The sequence below is a fragment of the Delphinus delphis genome, chromosome 9 (assembly GCF_949987515.2).
Source record: "Delphinus delphis chromosome 9, mDelDel1.2, whole genome shotgun sequence".
Classification (NCBI taxonomy): Eukaryota; Metazoa; Chordata; class Mammalia; order Artiodactyla; family Delphinidae; genus Delphinus; species Delphinus delphis.
The window spans coordinates 15,659,466-15,672,208 of record NC_082691.1 but is presented as its reverse complement, the minus strand read 5'-3'; the positions used below and the strand labels follow the sequence as shown (position 1 = coordinate 15,672,208).

Genomic DNA, 12,743 nt, shown 5'->3' with positions numbered 1-12,743 from the left:
AACTAGATCCCACACGTATACCACAACTAAGAACTCCACATGCCACAACTACGAGCCCGCATGACACAACTAAGGCCTGGCACAGACAAAATAAATAAATAGATAAATATTAAAGAAAGAAAAAAAGATATCCAAAGGGAAGGTCAGAGAAGGAAAATGGATGGAAAATACAGAAAAAGTATATGTGATATGTGGAACACAGGGAAAAGGGCTAACATACTTTTCAACACAATCCCACAAGGATAGAGAAAATGGGGAAATGGGAAGGAGGAAAGACAGGAAGAACATTTACAGAGGGAACAACTGAGAATTTTCAAAACTGATAAGACATCAACCCACAAGTTCAAGAAGCTCTGCAAACCCAAGCAAGAAATATGAAGAAAATCACACCTAGGCTCATCACAGTAAAAAGAAAATTATGTAAAAGAAAAATAACTTGCAGAGTAGTAAGTCCTGGGCCTCTTAAAGATTATAATACTAATAAACAGTCACACAGAGACCACAAACTCAGATGCTTACAGAAGTCTTTACCCCTGGGGCAAAGACCTGCAGCTTCACATGGAAAGGGGCTAATTTCTAGTTAAATAGAAAGGATGAGATATATCAAACATCATGCTACAGACTTAATAGGTATCTCATTTCATCCTGACTTAAAAAAAATTATGGGGAGTTGAATATCATTATCCCATTTTACAGATTTTCAGTAAAAACTGATGATCAGAAATTTTAGGTAATTTCCTTAAGATACACAGTGGGTAGAAAGTAAAGCCAAAATTCAAATTCAGTTATGAATGCTCTAATGTCAATGTCTTATATAAAAACTCCTATAAAAATTACACTACAAATCACAACAGAAGCCTCCACAATTTTCATGCCTACAACTATAAACTATGTGATCAATAGGAAATGCTTAAAAATGTGTTTCTTTAGCAGGTGCATTAGTTATCTATAGATGCATAACATATTATTCCAACATTTACTGACTTAAAACAACAATAAATATGTATTATTTAACCGAGTTTCAGTGGGTAAACAATACAGAAGTGGCTTTGGCTGGGTGGTTCAGATTCAAGATCTTTTATGGGGTTGCAGGGAAGGTGTGAGCTGGGCATCTGAAGAATTGACTGGGCTTAGAGTACTGGCTTCCCAGATGGCTCACTCAAATGGGTGGCAAGTTGGGGCTGGCTGTTGGCAGGAGGCTTCAGTTGCTGGCCTCCTCGACTTCTCCAAAGGGCTGCTTGAGTGTCCTTAGGACCTGGCAGAGGTGGCTTCCCCAGAGTGATATGCATAGTGGAAACCCTAATGTTATATATGACCTAGGTTCAGAGGTCACACACTGATGCTTCTGCAATATTCCGTTGATGATGCAGGCCAGCCGGGATTCAGTGTGGGAAGGGAGGACACGAGGGCAGGAATAATAGGAGGTGAGGATCACCAGGGGCCATCATGCAGACTAGCTACAAGAGGAGTAGTAAAATTTTAAGAGCAATAAACCTGATTTAATTTAAAAAATCAATATTCCATGTCTACTGATGAGCTGTCTTAAATTTTCTTCTCCAAGTATACACAAGCTAGTAGTTGGTTATTTAGTAAAAGGGTGTTAAAATCAAAGATGGTCTACCTACTATTAACTTTCCACGAAGAACTCTAAGAACTAACACCCACAAAAGGAAGTATCATGTTCATGGTTCTTTAAAAGACCTACCCTTCTTTAAAAAGGTAACTGCGATAATCACCCCAACCCAAGGAGATGCTGCATGTCCAAAAGTGACCTGTTGTTAAAATAAAATATCAAATAGCTAATTAACCAAGTTTTAAAAAACCTAGAAAAAAGAAAATTAGAAAAAGCAACAAATAAACACTTCTACTTATGTATCTACAAGCAAGAAATAGGAATCATTTCAAAGCTAACACTGAATGTAGCAAAGGCAGGATGTGTGCATTCTGAAGTAAATGTGTTAAATACAAATTGAATCCTGAATGTTAGTCTTTATAATAAGATGCCACATGTTGTTCAGGCCTAGACATCAAATGTGCATCCAATGTGAAAAGTTAATTCTAGCCTCTTGACTATTTTGCATAAAAGCACTCATCCACGGACCATTAGGTAAAGTTACGGTAAATAAGGTTTGCCTGTCTTATTTATAAGTGAAAACTAAATAATTTCTTGCACATAAATATACAAAAATAAATACTTTCACAGCACAGTTCACTGAAGCATTTGTGCTAGGCTTCGAAAACCATAAATAAAATGAAAACTCCAATATTAGGCACTTGACGTAGCATTTCACGCTTTTCTGACAGGTATCTTTTATGTTAAGTTAAAAGCGGGGTAAAGGTGAATTTTTAAAGGTGTTTTCTGCTTGCTGTAAACAAAGAAAATGGAAAGTGATTCAAAAATACAATTCGCAGAGGTTATTCCACTGCTGCAGACTATATATCACATTTTAAATAAAAAAAACATTAAAAAAAAACCAGGTAGATTTCATAGAGTTTCACTGTAAAAATAAACAGAAAAAATGACTTTCATGCAATTTGAACTTCCATGGAAAACAACCCAGTGTTAATAAAAAGCAAATCAATAATTTTTGTTAAATTTTAATAATCTTGCAAGCCTACAAATAAAACCATCAACAGTCTGAGTTGAGATGACAGTTAACTGCGTTTCTATGACAACCTAGAGGAATAGTACAAGTCCTGACTTGCAGCTTAAGTGAAGATATGAACAGAGTGACATTTACCCATACAAGAAAAATCTGCAGCTTTCCTTTAAAAAGAATCAATTCCTCAACTAACATGGATTTTCACTAAGTGTATAGCACTTTTAATTAAAGACAGGTCCTTTAGATCATCGTATAGGACTCTAAAACACTATCTGAAAATAAATTTCTAATCACGGTCATTTTTTACTGAGTTTTGAACTTAAAAGTGAAAGAATTGCTTTTGGGGACAACAGACTAAGGCAATTAAAGATTTCTGCCTCAAAAACTATTTAGTAATTTGTTACTAACACCACAGGGTAAATTTACACAGAGGAAGTCCCGCCACCTAACTTAGACTTATGTAACCAACGAGAATATTGTACTTTTCACCTGATATTTTAAATTTTGTGTACAAGAAAAAATAGTTTGGTGTTTATAACCAATTTTTCATACTGTTTTAACTCTATCCACATCTTTCACACATCAGTACTTTTTTTTTTTTTTTTTTTGCGGTACGCGGGCCTCTCACTGTTGTGGCCTCTCCTGTTGCGGAGCACAGGCTCCGGACGCGCAGGCTCAGCAGCCATGGCTCACGGGCCCAGCCGCTCCGCGGCATGTGGGATCCTCCCGGACCGGGGCACAAACCCGTGTCCCCTGCATCGGCAGGCGGACTCTCAACCACTGCGCCACCAGGGAAGCCCCACATCAGTACATTTTATGTACCACTGTGACAGTTCAAATGAAGACCTGAATTTTATTTTTTTTAAAAAAAGTGTGTCATATGAATTCAGGGGGTTCACAGAAAGATCATTACATTTTCTACTGTTCCTATTAATATAGAACTTAAAATGTTATTTCTGGATATCAGTTCTTTGTTAAAATACAGTTTTGTCTTGTTTGGGTTTTTTTCACAAAACAAAATGATACTAGATGTACTGAAGGAGTGAGCTATTTACAAAGTCCAAGTTAAGTCAGTGGAGAATATCACCAGTGGAGAACTCCTGGGCAATTCACAACCTCACTCTATGGAGATGCCCTTCATCACATCCAGCCTCACCTATGAGAAAGACCTCAGTTGAACCTCTAGGAGTTTTAATAAGATGAATGGATTAGTTGATCTCATCATCAACTACATCTGACCAGGGGCAAATCCTTTTAATAAATATCCAATGTTTTAAAGCTAGATACAATAGGGAACACTAACATCCTCAAAAACAAAACAAAATTCTCATTGTGTAAAAAAAAAAAAAAAAAAAAAAACAGTCTGAACTTCCACAGGAATACACCAAGTCTTAATAAAAAGCAAATCAATAATCAGCCATCGGTCTGAAAGTATAAAGGCTTTCTTCCTCTAGAACATTGTGTCTAGAATTCTAGTTACTTTAGTAAGAACTGAAATACTCAAAATTGGTAGTCACCCTTATAAGTTTAAAGTATTTTTAAAAAGCTATCAAAATCTAGTGTCAGACATTTGAACTTTAGAAAATTTGTATTTGAAACCATTTTCTCTCTTAACAAATAATTCACTTCATAATAAGCCCCATGATATATTAAAATATTTCTTTTTGATCACTATTTATTAGAGGAGATAGACAGAGAAGAAAAAAATAAAACACAGTAGGTGCCAGATACAAATAAGAATTTTTTAAAGCATAACTGAAATTACACTGTAAGTCAATCAAAACGCACAATTTAAGTCTCAAAAACATAACTAACAAATTTTTAAGGAATAGAGCTATTCACGACAACAGTAACTGCATCAACATTACTATCAACAAAGGTAATATAAATAGTCAAGAACTATTTATTATTGTGTATATGCATTTATTTGAAACTGTTACGTTACAAGTAAATGTACATGGGCAAGAAAGGGCATCTCCACCTATGTCATATCAGTCTGGAGCTTTTCCAGAAACAGTAGAAGAGGTTTATGATGAGAAAAGCTGTACAAAAAAGACGAACTGTAAGATTCGAAATTCATCAAGAAATTAGGACCTTTTTATTAACTTTGTATTTGCCCCCTCCCCAAATGACTGTCACCTCCTTAAAAGGGCAAGTCCCACTACTGACTGTTATAGGTGACAGTTCTATTACAAAAGGATGATTTTACTTACACAAAAAGATGACTATCTGGTAGGAAAGATGGCTTCATAGAGCCTTCTAAAATGTCAAAACCTATCAAGAAAACGACATAAACAAGCCAAGAGAGTAACTTCTGGTTTCCATTAATAACACAAGGTATTACAGCTGCCTCAATGACCAAACTTTTTAAGAAAGTGACATGGAGATAATGGAATTCATCTACAATAAAACAACTGTGGTCAAAGCTCCCAGGATGCCTTTCCATCAGACTGGTGACAGACAAGCAATTACATTCTTATATGAATGCAAATAATGTTGTTAAATTTTTTACTTTCAAGCAATACTGCTATTATTGAAAACACATATTAATCAAAAACAAGTAGCTGAAATTAGGAGCTGATAAATGTAATCTAGATGACATGGGTCTAACTTTTTCATATAGATAGAAAATTCCGATGAGTCTACTCATATGCATATATTATTTTTTAAAGCTTAAAATGCATATGGTTAAATAAGTGGTTCTCAACTGGAGGTAATTTTGTCCAGCCTCCAAGTCATTTACTTGGCAATGTCTGGGGACATTTTTGTTGTCACAACTGAGTTGGGGGAGAAGAAGCTACTGGTATCTAGTGGGGTAGAGACCAGGGATGATGGTAAATATCCTACAGTGGACAGGACAATCTCCCGGAACAAAAAATTATCTGGTCCAAAATGCCAATAGTGCCAAGGTCAAGAAACCCTGGGTTAAATAAATTTCATGAGATCAAATATGACACAGACCCTAAAATCTGTTTTCAAAGATGATTTAATAACAAAGGGAAAGGTTCTCAAAACGTCTTATTAGGTGAATAAGGAGGTCATAAAAACCTGCTTTGCATGATCCAAGTGTTATTGAAGAAATTCATATACACATGTTAGGGGGAAATGAGAAGAATAAACACCAAAATATCAATAGTAACCTCCCTAAGCTTCGGTTTCTTCGTCTGTAGAATGACAGTGATAACAGGACTCCCATCACAGGGTTGCTGTAACCATTAAGAAGATGGCAAATAAAAATCATTACTGTGAGCTACTGCCAATATTTTCTAAACCTGCTAAAATCAATATGCATTATATTTATTATAGAATTATTATATTTATATATTTTTAAAACCACTGTTCAACATCCTCTTCAAAACTTTGTATCTACTGAGCTAAGATTCTTTTTTTTTTTTTTTTAGCGGTATGTGGGCCTCTCACTGTTGTGGCCTCTCCCGTTGCGGACGCGCAGGCTCAGCGGCCATGGCTCACGGGCCCAGCCGCTCCACGGCATGTGGGATACTCCCGGACCGGGGCAGGAACCCGTGTCCCCTGCATCGGCAGGCGGACTCTCAGCCACTGCGCCACCAGGGAAGCCCCTGAACTAAGATTCTTATCTCTTAAAGCTGCTCTCCTTCCTGTTTAACACTTTGACTAGAAAAGTGAGAAAAAGTTGAGCCTCTGATCATTGAAGAGCTCTACTTAAGATTCACAAGATATGCAGTCTTCATAAACCCTGATCTCTCCTTTGCTCTGTAGTATCAGAATTTCATGTTCAATTCAAGGAGGAGTTTATATTGGGAAAGCACTAAGAATATAGAGGGGAGGGGGGGGAAATGAGAAAAGCAAGTAAGCTTTTCATTTCCTTCCAGCCACATGGAATGACCTGACCCATCTTCAAGATATGCCATCCAGGTGGACAATTTCCGCCACTAAAGCCAACAAAACCCTCTTTCCCTTTCTTCCCAATACCCCTTGGTGATCACAAGAATCCTCAGAAGCAGGGTTTACGCCTTTTCACTGTTCTGAACTTCATCTAACAAAACTGTGGGCACCTAATAAAGACCAGTGAAAACACAAGTACATCGTTAAGGGCAGACCGAGTTTAGTAAGAAGCTTTTCTCAGACATTCTCATTTAGATTTCCACACAGGAAAACCCAAATCATAGAATAGCAGCCCAAAGGAACCTCAGAGATCATCTAAATTATGTGTTATTTTACAGACATGAGGAGGAGAGGGAGGGGAAGGGAGGGGAGGGGAACGGAGGGGAGGGGAGGGGAGGGGAGGGGGAGATGGAGATACCAAAGGCAAAGAGCAGCAAACAGTAGTAGTAGCAATAGAGGTCCCGCAAACTCAATGTTCATGACAAATTTACATTTATTTTTAATTTCTATGTTTACTGTTATATTAAAAAGTAAAGTGCCACAGTTCCTTGGAATTATTTTGTTTGTGAGGAGATTAAATACCTCTCGAGCATCTTTCAATGGCTCATTCCCTATTCCAGGTGCAAAGAAGCACCTGGCTAGCCAGTCCCACCAAAGCCTCTGACAGCTTCTCAATAATTTCCATGAAGAAACAGATACAGATTAAAAAAAACCCGCATAGCAATAAAAATTAAGATAAACCATTACCAAAGTCAAGGAGAAACTGATACGTATGTTGAACATGAACTCATGACACATCTTGATTTGGTTCATGAAAAAGTAACCCACCTGAACAAAATGTAGAAAGATGCTTTTGGCTCTCCCAATGCTCCATGCCCATGACTCAGAGCCTGCCCCACTCGACAGAGCAGACACCCACCCCACCCATTAGGGATTGTTTTTCTCCAGAAGGAGGTGACTATCTACAGCTTCTGCCCACTGTTTCTCTACACTTTCAACCCTAGCCACCATCTGCCTACATCGCCCTCCTACGGGCAGAGACTATAAGTCCCTAACACCTGGACAGTGCATTACTGACAGTCTGGGAGTTCCAGCTGTAAGCACTGCAGGACCGAGAAAACACTGGCGTAAGGAAGGTGGGTATTGCAGGGAACCAGAGAACACTAATAAAGGTAAAAGCAAAAATGCATTAATAAACCAGAATACGGAATAATTAATAAGTCCAAGGGTTAGCACTTTTTAAAGACAAACAGAATAAGATAACCACCATACACACTGACAAAATAAAAATCATCAAAGTACAACCTATCTCCTGCAGAAAGGTACCTAGCCTAGACTGTTATAGCAGCAAGTTCTATTAAAAACCCTCAAAGAATAGAAAATTCCTAAGTTATTTAAACTACCCCATGACAGTGAAATAAACACTTCCTAACTCATTTTGAAAAGGTAGCATAACTGTAATATCAAAACTCCCGAAGAATACATCAAAGGAAAAAAAGAAAAAAACAGAGTTCAGTTACCTGATGCAAGAATGTAAATGTAAAAATTCAAAATAGAATATCATAAAGCAAACTCTGCATATATTAATAGAAAGCTTGGTGATCAAATCGATCAAATACTGCAGAACTGCAAAGACTGGTTATTAAGAAAGCTGATTTCATCATTTGATAGGTCAAAGTAAAAGCCCCATAGACCCACAGTGACAGATACAGAAACAGCATTTAGAAAATTAAACACTCATTTCTGATTTATAAAAAAAAAAATTTCAGTAAACAGATCTAATATCACTTTAGTTTTCAAAACTGATTTAGAAATTTTAGCCAAGGTGAAAGACAAGAAGATGAAAAACAATAAATGTAGCATTGTTGGTATGGTAGTTGAAGATGTATGGAAAAAACAAAACACAGTTTATAATGATGAATTTTGTGTCAACTTGACTGGGCCACGGAGTGCCCAGATATTCAGCAAATCATTATCCTGGGTGTTTCTGTGATGTGTTTTTGGAGGGGAATAACATCTAAATTGGTAGACTGAGTAAAGTAGATTGCCTTCCCCAATGTGGGTGGGCCTCGCCAAATCAGTTGAAGTCCTAAATATACCCTCCCACCGAGTGAAAGAGTTCTTCCTGCCTAACTGTCTTGGAAGCGGGTGACTTCTTTCCTGTCTTAGGATTTGAACTGAAACATCAGCTCCTTCTGGGTCTCCAGCTTGCCAACTCACCCTGAAGGTCTTGGGACTTGCCAGCTCCATAATCACACAAGCCAGTACCTTATAATAAACCTTTCTCTCTCTTCTAGATCCTACTGGTCTCTCTCAGATCCTCGTTCAGATTCTACCGGATCTCGCTCAGATCCTCTCTCTCTCAAATCTCTCCCTCTCTTCCCCCCTCCCTCTCTCTCAGCTCCTGTTGGTCCTAAACAGAGCCCATTGGTTCTGTTTCTCTACTGAACCCTGACTAATACACAGCTCTTGCCAAGCCAGAGAGAGCTGGCCTGGGCTGCTGGCCCCCTTCCCCCAAATCAACCCTGAAGATTGTATAAAAATGATAGGAAGGAGGGATTCCAGAATATCCCTGAGTGAGAAACCATGGAAGCAAGTGAAATCATCTAGAAGGGGGAGCTGTTTAGACCTGATGCTTACCTCTCCCCCACAATGCCTAACTTGGAGGTTTTGCTGCTCCATTCACTATAGAAATCAGCAGGAACAGCCGAGCCCTTGCAGGGGTGAGGACTGACCTGCATTCGCTCCTCTGTCTTCTAGCCTTCCGCCACCAAGTGGAGATTACCTCCTCCCAGGGCTGCTTCCCTGTAGATTTACCTCAAGGGCACTTTACAAAGGCTCAGAAGACTCTCAGAAACTCCCACACTGAAACATATTTTTCGAGGACATATCCAAATAGAAAGCAAAAATCTAGGAGATGCTGTAAGAGATATGAGAAATAAGAATGATCAAAAAATCTTGGTAAAGGGCTTCCCTGGTGGTGCAGTGGTTGAGAGTCCGCCTGCCGATGCAGGGGACACGGGCTCGAGCCCTGGTCCGGGAAGATCCCACATGTTGTGGAGCAACTAAGCCCGTGCGCCACAACTACTGAGCCCGCGTGCCACGACTACGGAAGCCCGCGTGCCTAGATGCCATGCTCCGCAACAAGAGAAGTCACCGCAATGAGAAGCCCGTGCACTGCAACGAAGAGTAGCCCCCTCTCGCTGCAACTAGAGAAAGCCCGCGCGCAGCAATGAAGATCCAACGCAGCCCAAAAAATAAAATAAATCTTTTTTAAAAATTAAAAAAAAATCTTGGTAAAGTTCACTAATGTCATTTGTTAACAAAGGACAGGGGAAGAAAGGAGAGAAAGTTATTCAAAAACCAACTGGAATTCAAAATCAAATGGGCAGTCACAAAATAAGCTAAAATAAAGTTTTCTTATGCCAGTTGTACCATACAGTCCTCATACACTGGACAAGTTACTTAAAACCTCAGTTACCTCATCTTTTGTGAAAGGAGGATGATAATATGTATCTTATAGGATTGTTGTGAGAATTAAATGTAATAAATGTATGTAAAGCACAAAGCACAGCATCACCTAAGTATCCAGTGAATGTCAATTACTAAAAATATTACCATTATTTGTATTATAGCCCCCAAGTTTAAACGGTATAATTCGTATCTTCCCTTTGGAGTTTATTTCCAGACATAAAATTGAGCAAACATAATTATTTCTAATCTAGTTCCCTCTTTGTTTTATACTACTTACAAAAAAACGAAGATATATTACTTTTGAGTTTGTCATATCATTTCAAAAATGTTTTCAAACATATCTAAATGTGAATCTTGTTATTAAGAAAGTTAAAGGAAATGCTACAGTCCCGTTCTTATTAAGCCAATAGTCTCTCCTGGATGCTTGACCAAAAGTAGCCCATCACAGGCCAAGTATCTCAAAAATGCCCAACCACTGATGGAAATGATGAAAACAGACTAAAATCTTAAGCTTTAGCGGAGGTTTCCCCACTCCCATCTCTTTGATACTATTTTGAGAGATTTATTTAATCCACTGAGGTCTTTGGAGAAGAGAATCATATTCTAAAGAATTATGATTACACGGATGCCTGTGAATCACTATATTTAAAAATGGTGGGATTTCCCTGGTGGTGCAGTGGTTAAGAATCGCTTGCCAATGCAGGGGACGCGGGTTCGATCCCTGGTCCGGGAAGATCCCACATGTCGCAAAGCAACTAAGCCGGTGCGCCACACCTACTGAAGCCCGCATGCCTAGAGCCCGTGCTCCGCAACAAGAGAACCCTCCACAATGAGAAGCCTGCGCACTGCAATGAAGAGAATCTCCCTGATCACCGCAACTAGAGAAAGCCCATGCTCAGCAACGAAGACCCAACGCAGCCAAAAAAAAAAAAAATGGTTGTACTCAAACTGAAATAGCTCACAGATGAAAAGAGATCTATGTGTTATTTAGATTTGTTATAGCATTTCTGGAGTCTGCAGAGAAAAAACTGCCTTAAAGCCTTGACAGGGTAGTATCAGGCCCTAACTGTTAAGTAGAATTACCATTTAAACAACATTCTTGAGCAATTATCAGAAAAGACACACATAAGTTTTTATAAATATAGCTCCCAGTATTAGCAATTTTGTTACAACCATTTTCTGTATGTTCTCCTTTGCTGGATGTATTTTACTCCTAAAACCCTAAGAATAAAGACTAATGAAAAGTGCTAAGGGACCAAGATTATACAATCACATTATTTACTGTATTAGTTTGCTATTGCTGCTGTAACACATCACCATAAACTCACTGGCTTGAAACAACACAAATTTGTTATTTTACAATCCAATACAGATCTCACTGGGCTAAAATCAAGATGGTAGCAGGCTGCCTTCTTCTGGAGGCTCTAGGGGAGAATCTGGTTCCTTGTCCTTTCCAGCTTCTAGAGGCCACGTGCATTCCTTGGCTGTGGGTTCCCTCCTCCCTCCGCCACCTACAAAGCCAGCAAGAGCAGGTCGAGTCCTGTTTCACACCACATTACTCTGACCTTCTCAACCTCCACCTTCCACCCGTAAAGACGACACTGTGACTTGTGACTACACTGGTCCCACCTGGATAATCCAAGATAACCTCCCTATCTTAAAGTCAGCTGACTAGCAACTTAATTCCATCTGCAACCTTAATTTCCTTTTCCATGTCACATAACATCTTCACAGCTTCCAGGGATCAGGATGAAGACATCCATGGGGGACCATTATTCTACGTATCTGCCTATTACTGAGAATAATATATCAATCAGAGAGGATAAAAATGATGGTGGGCTATGGAGCTGGATTCCCCAAGCTGAACCCCAAACTAGAAGAGTTCTCATTGCTTGCCCCTAAATTAAATCATGATCCTTTTGAGGACACGGGGTGGGATAAAACTGTTCTCAGCTTGAGTCAGGAGGCCAGGGGTGGTCACTGGTGCATGTTTTTGACAAAGGGACCTCTCAAAGGTCCCTTTGGTTTCACTATCTTCAAAATAAACATACAATGCCAGCTTCCTATCACTGTTGTGAAGAGTAATTCATTTGTTCACTCACAAGTAGCTCTGCTAGCGAGAACCTGGTTACAGGGTCCCTGACTTCTTGAAAGTACCTGGCATAGAACTGGACAAAAATAACAAAACGGCAGTAGCAGCAGCATACTTACTGAATACGTTTTAATGACAAAGTGCTGAACAACTATCATCTCCTTTAACAGTCACTGAACAGCTGCGTCCCTTATGAACATTCTAGATACCAACATCTTGTAATACACAGTACAAGAATTTCTGCAAGCATCTGAGACATTCTGCCAACCCAGTCTCCCCTGAGCCCATTCCAGTCAGGTCCCACCACCAACTCCACCAGTATGAGCCACCACGACTGCTCTTGTAAGGAGCACACCAATGGCCTCATTAGAGATCCCAGGGTAAAGCCCTAGACCTCATCTTATTCCTCCTCCCAGCAGTATTTGGTATAACTGACCACGCTCTTCCTCCTGAGATGCATTCCTCCCTTGGCCTCTGGGTCACTGCTTTCTAGTGGTTCTCTTCCTACGTCACTGGTTACTCCTTCTCACTCCCCTTTGAAGATTTCTCTTCATCTACCAGACCTCTAAAACGTTAGAGTACGCCTTGGTCCAGACATCAGGCTTCTTATGTATCTGTCCTCACGCCCTAAATGATCTGATCCAGTTTCATGGCTTTAAACACCATCCAAATGCTGATTCACAAATTCTTTTTTTTTTTTTTTTTTTTTT

The 12,743-nt window shown here is 39.2% G+C and overlaps 1 protein-coding gene across 4 annotated transcripts in view; it reads right to left on the bottom strand.

Annotated features, from left to right (window-relative positions):
• The window catches only part of VPS41 (VPS41 subunit of HOPS complex), a 187,900-nt gene that overhangs the window by 150,593 nt on the left and 24,564 nt on the right, over positions 1-12,743 (bottom strand). Inside the window, exon 1 of one of the 4 annotated variants that reach the window (XM_060020221.1) lies at positions 1,706-1,725. The exons of the other annotated variants lie outside the window; for them this stretch is intronic. The gene's annotated coding sequence lies outside the window, so the exon portion shown is untranslated. Of the gene's footprint in view, positions 1-1,705; positions 1,726-12,743 lie in introns of those variants that run through there. 4 annotated transcript variants of the gene reach the window in all.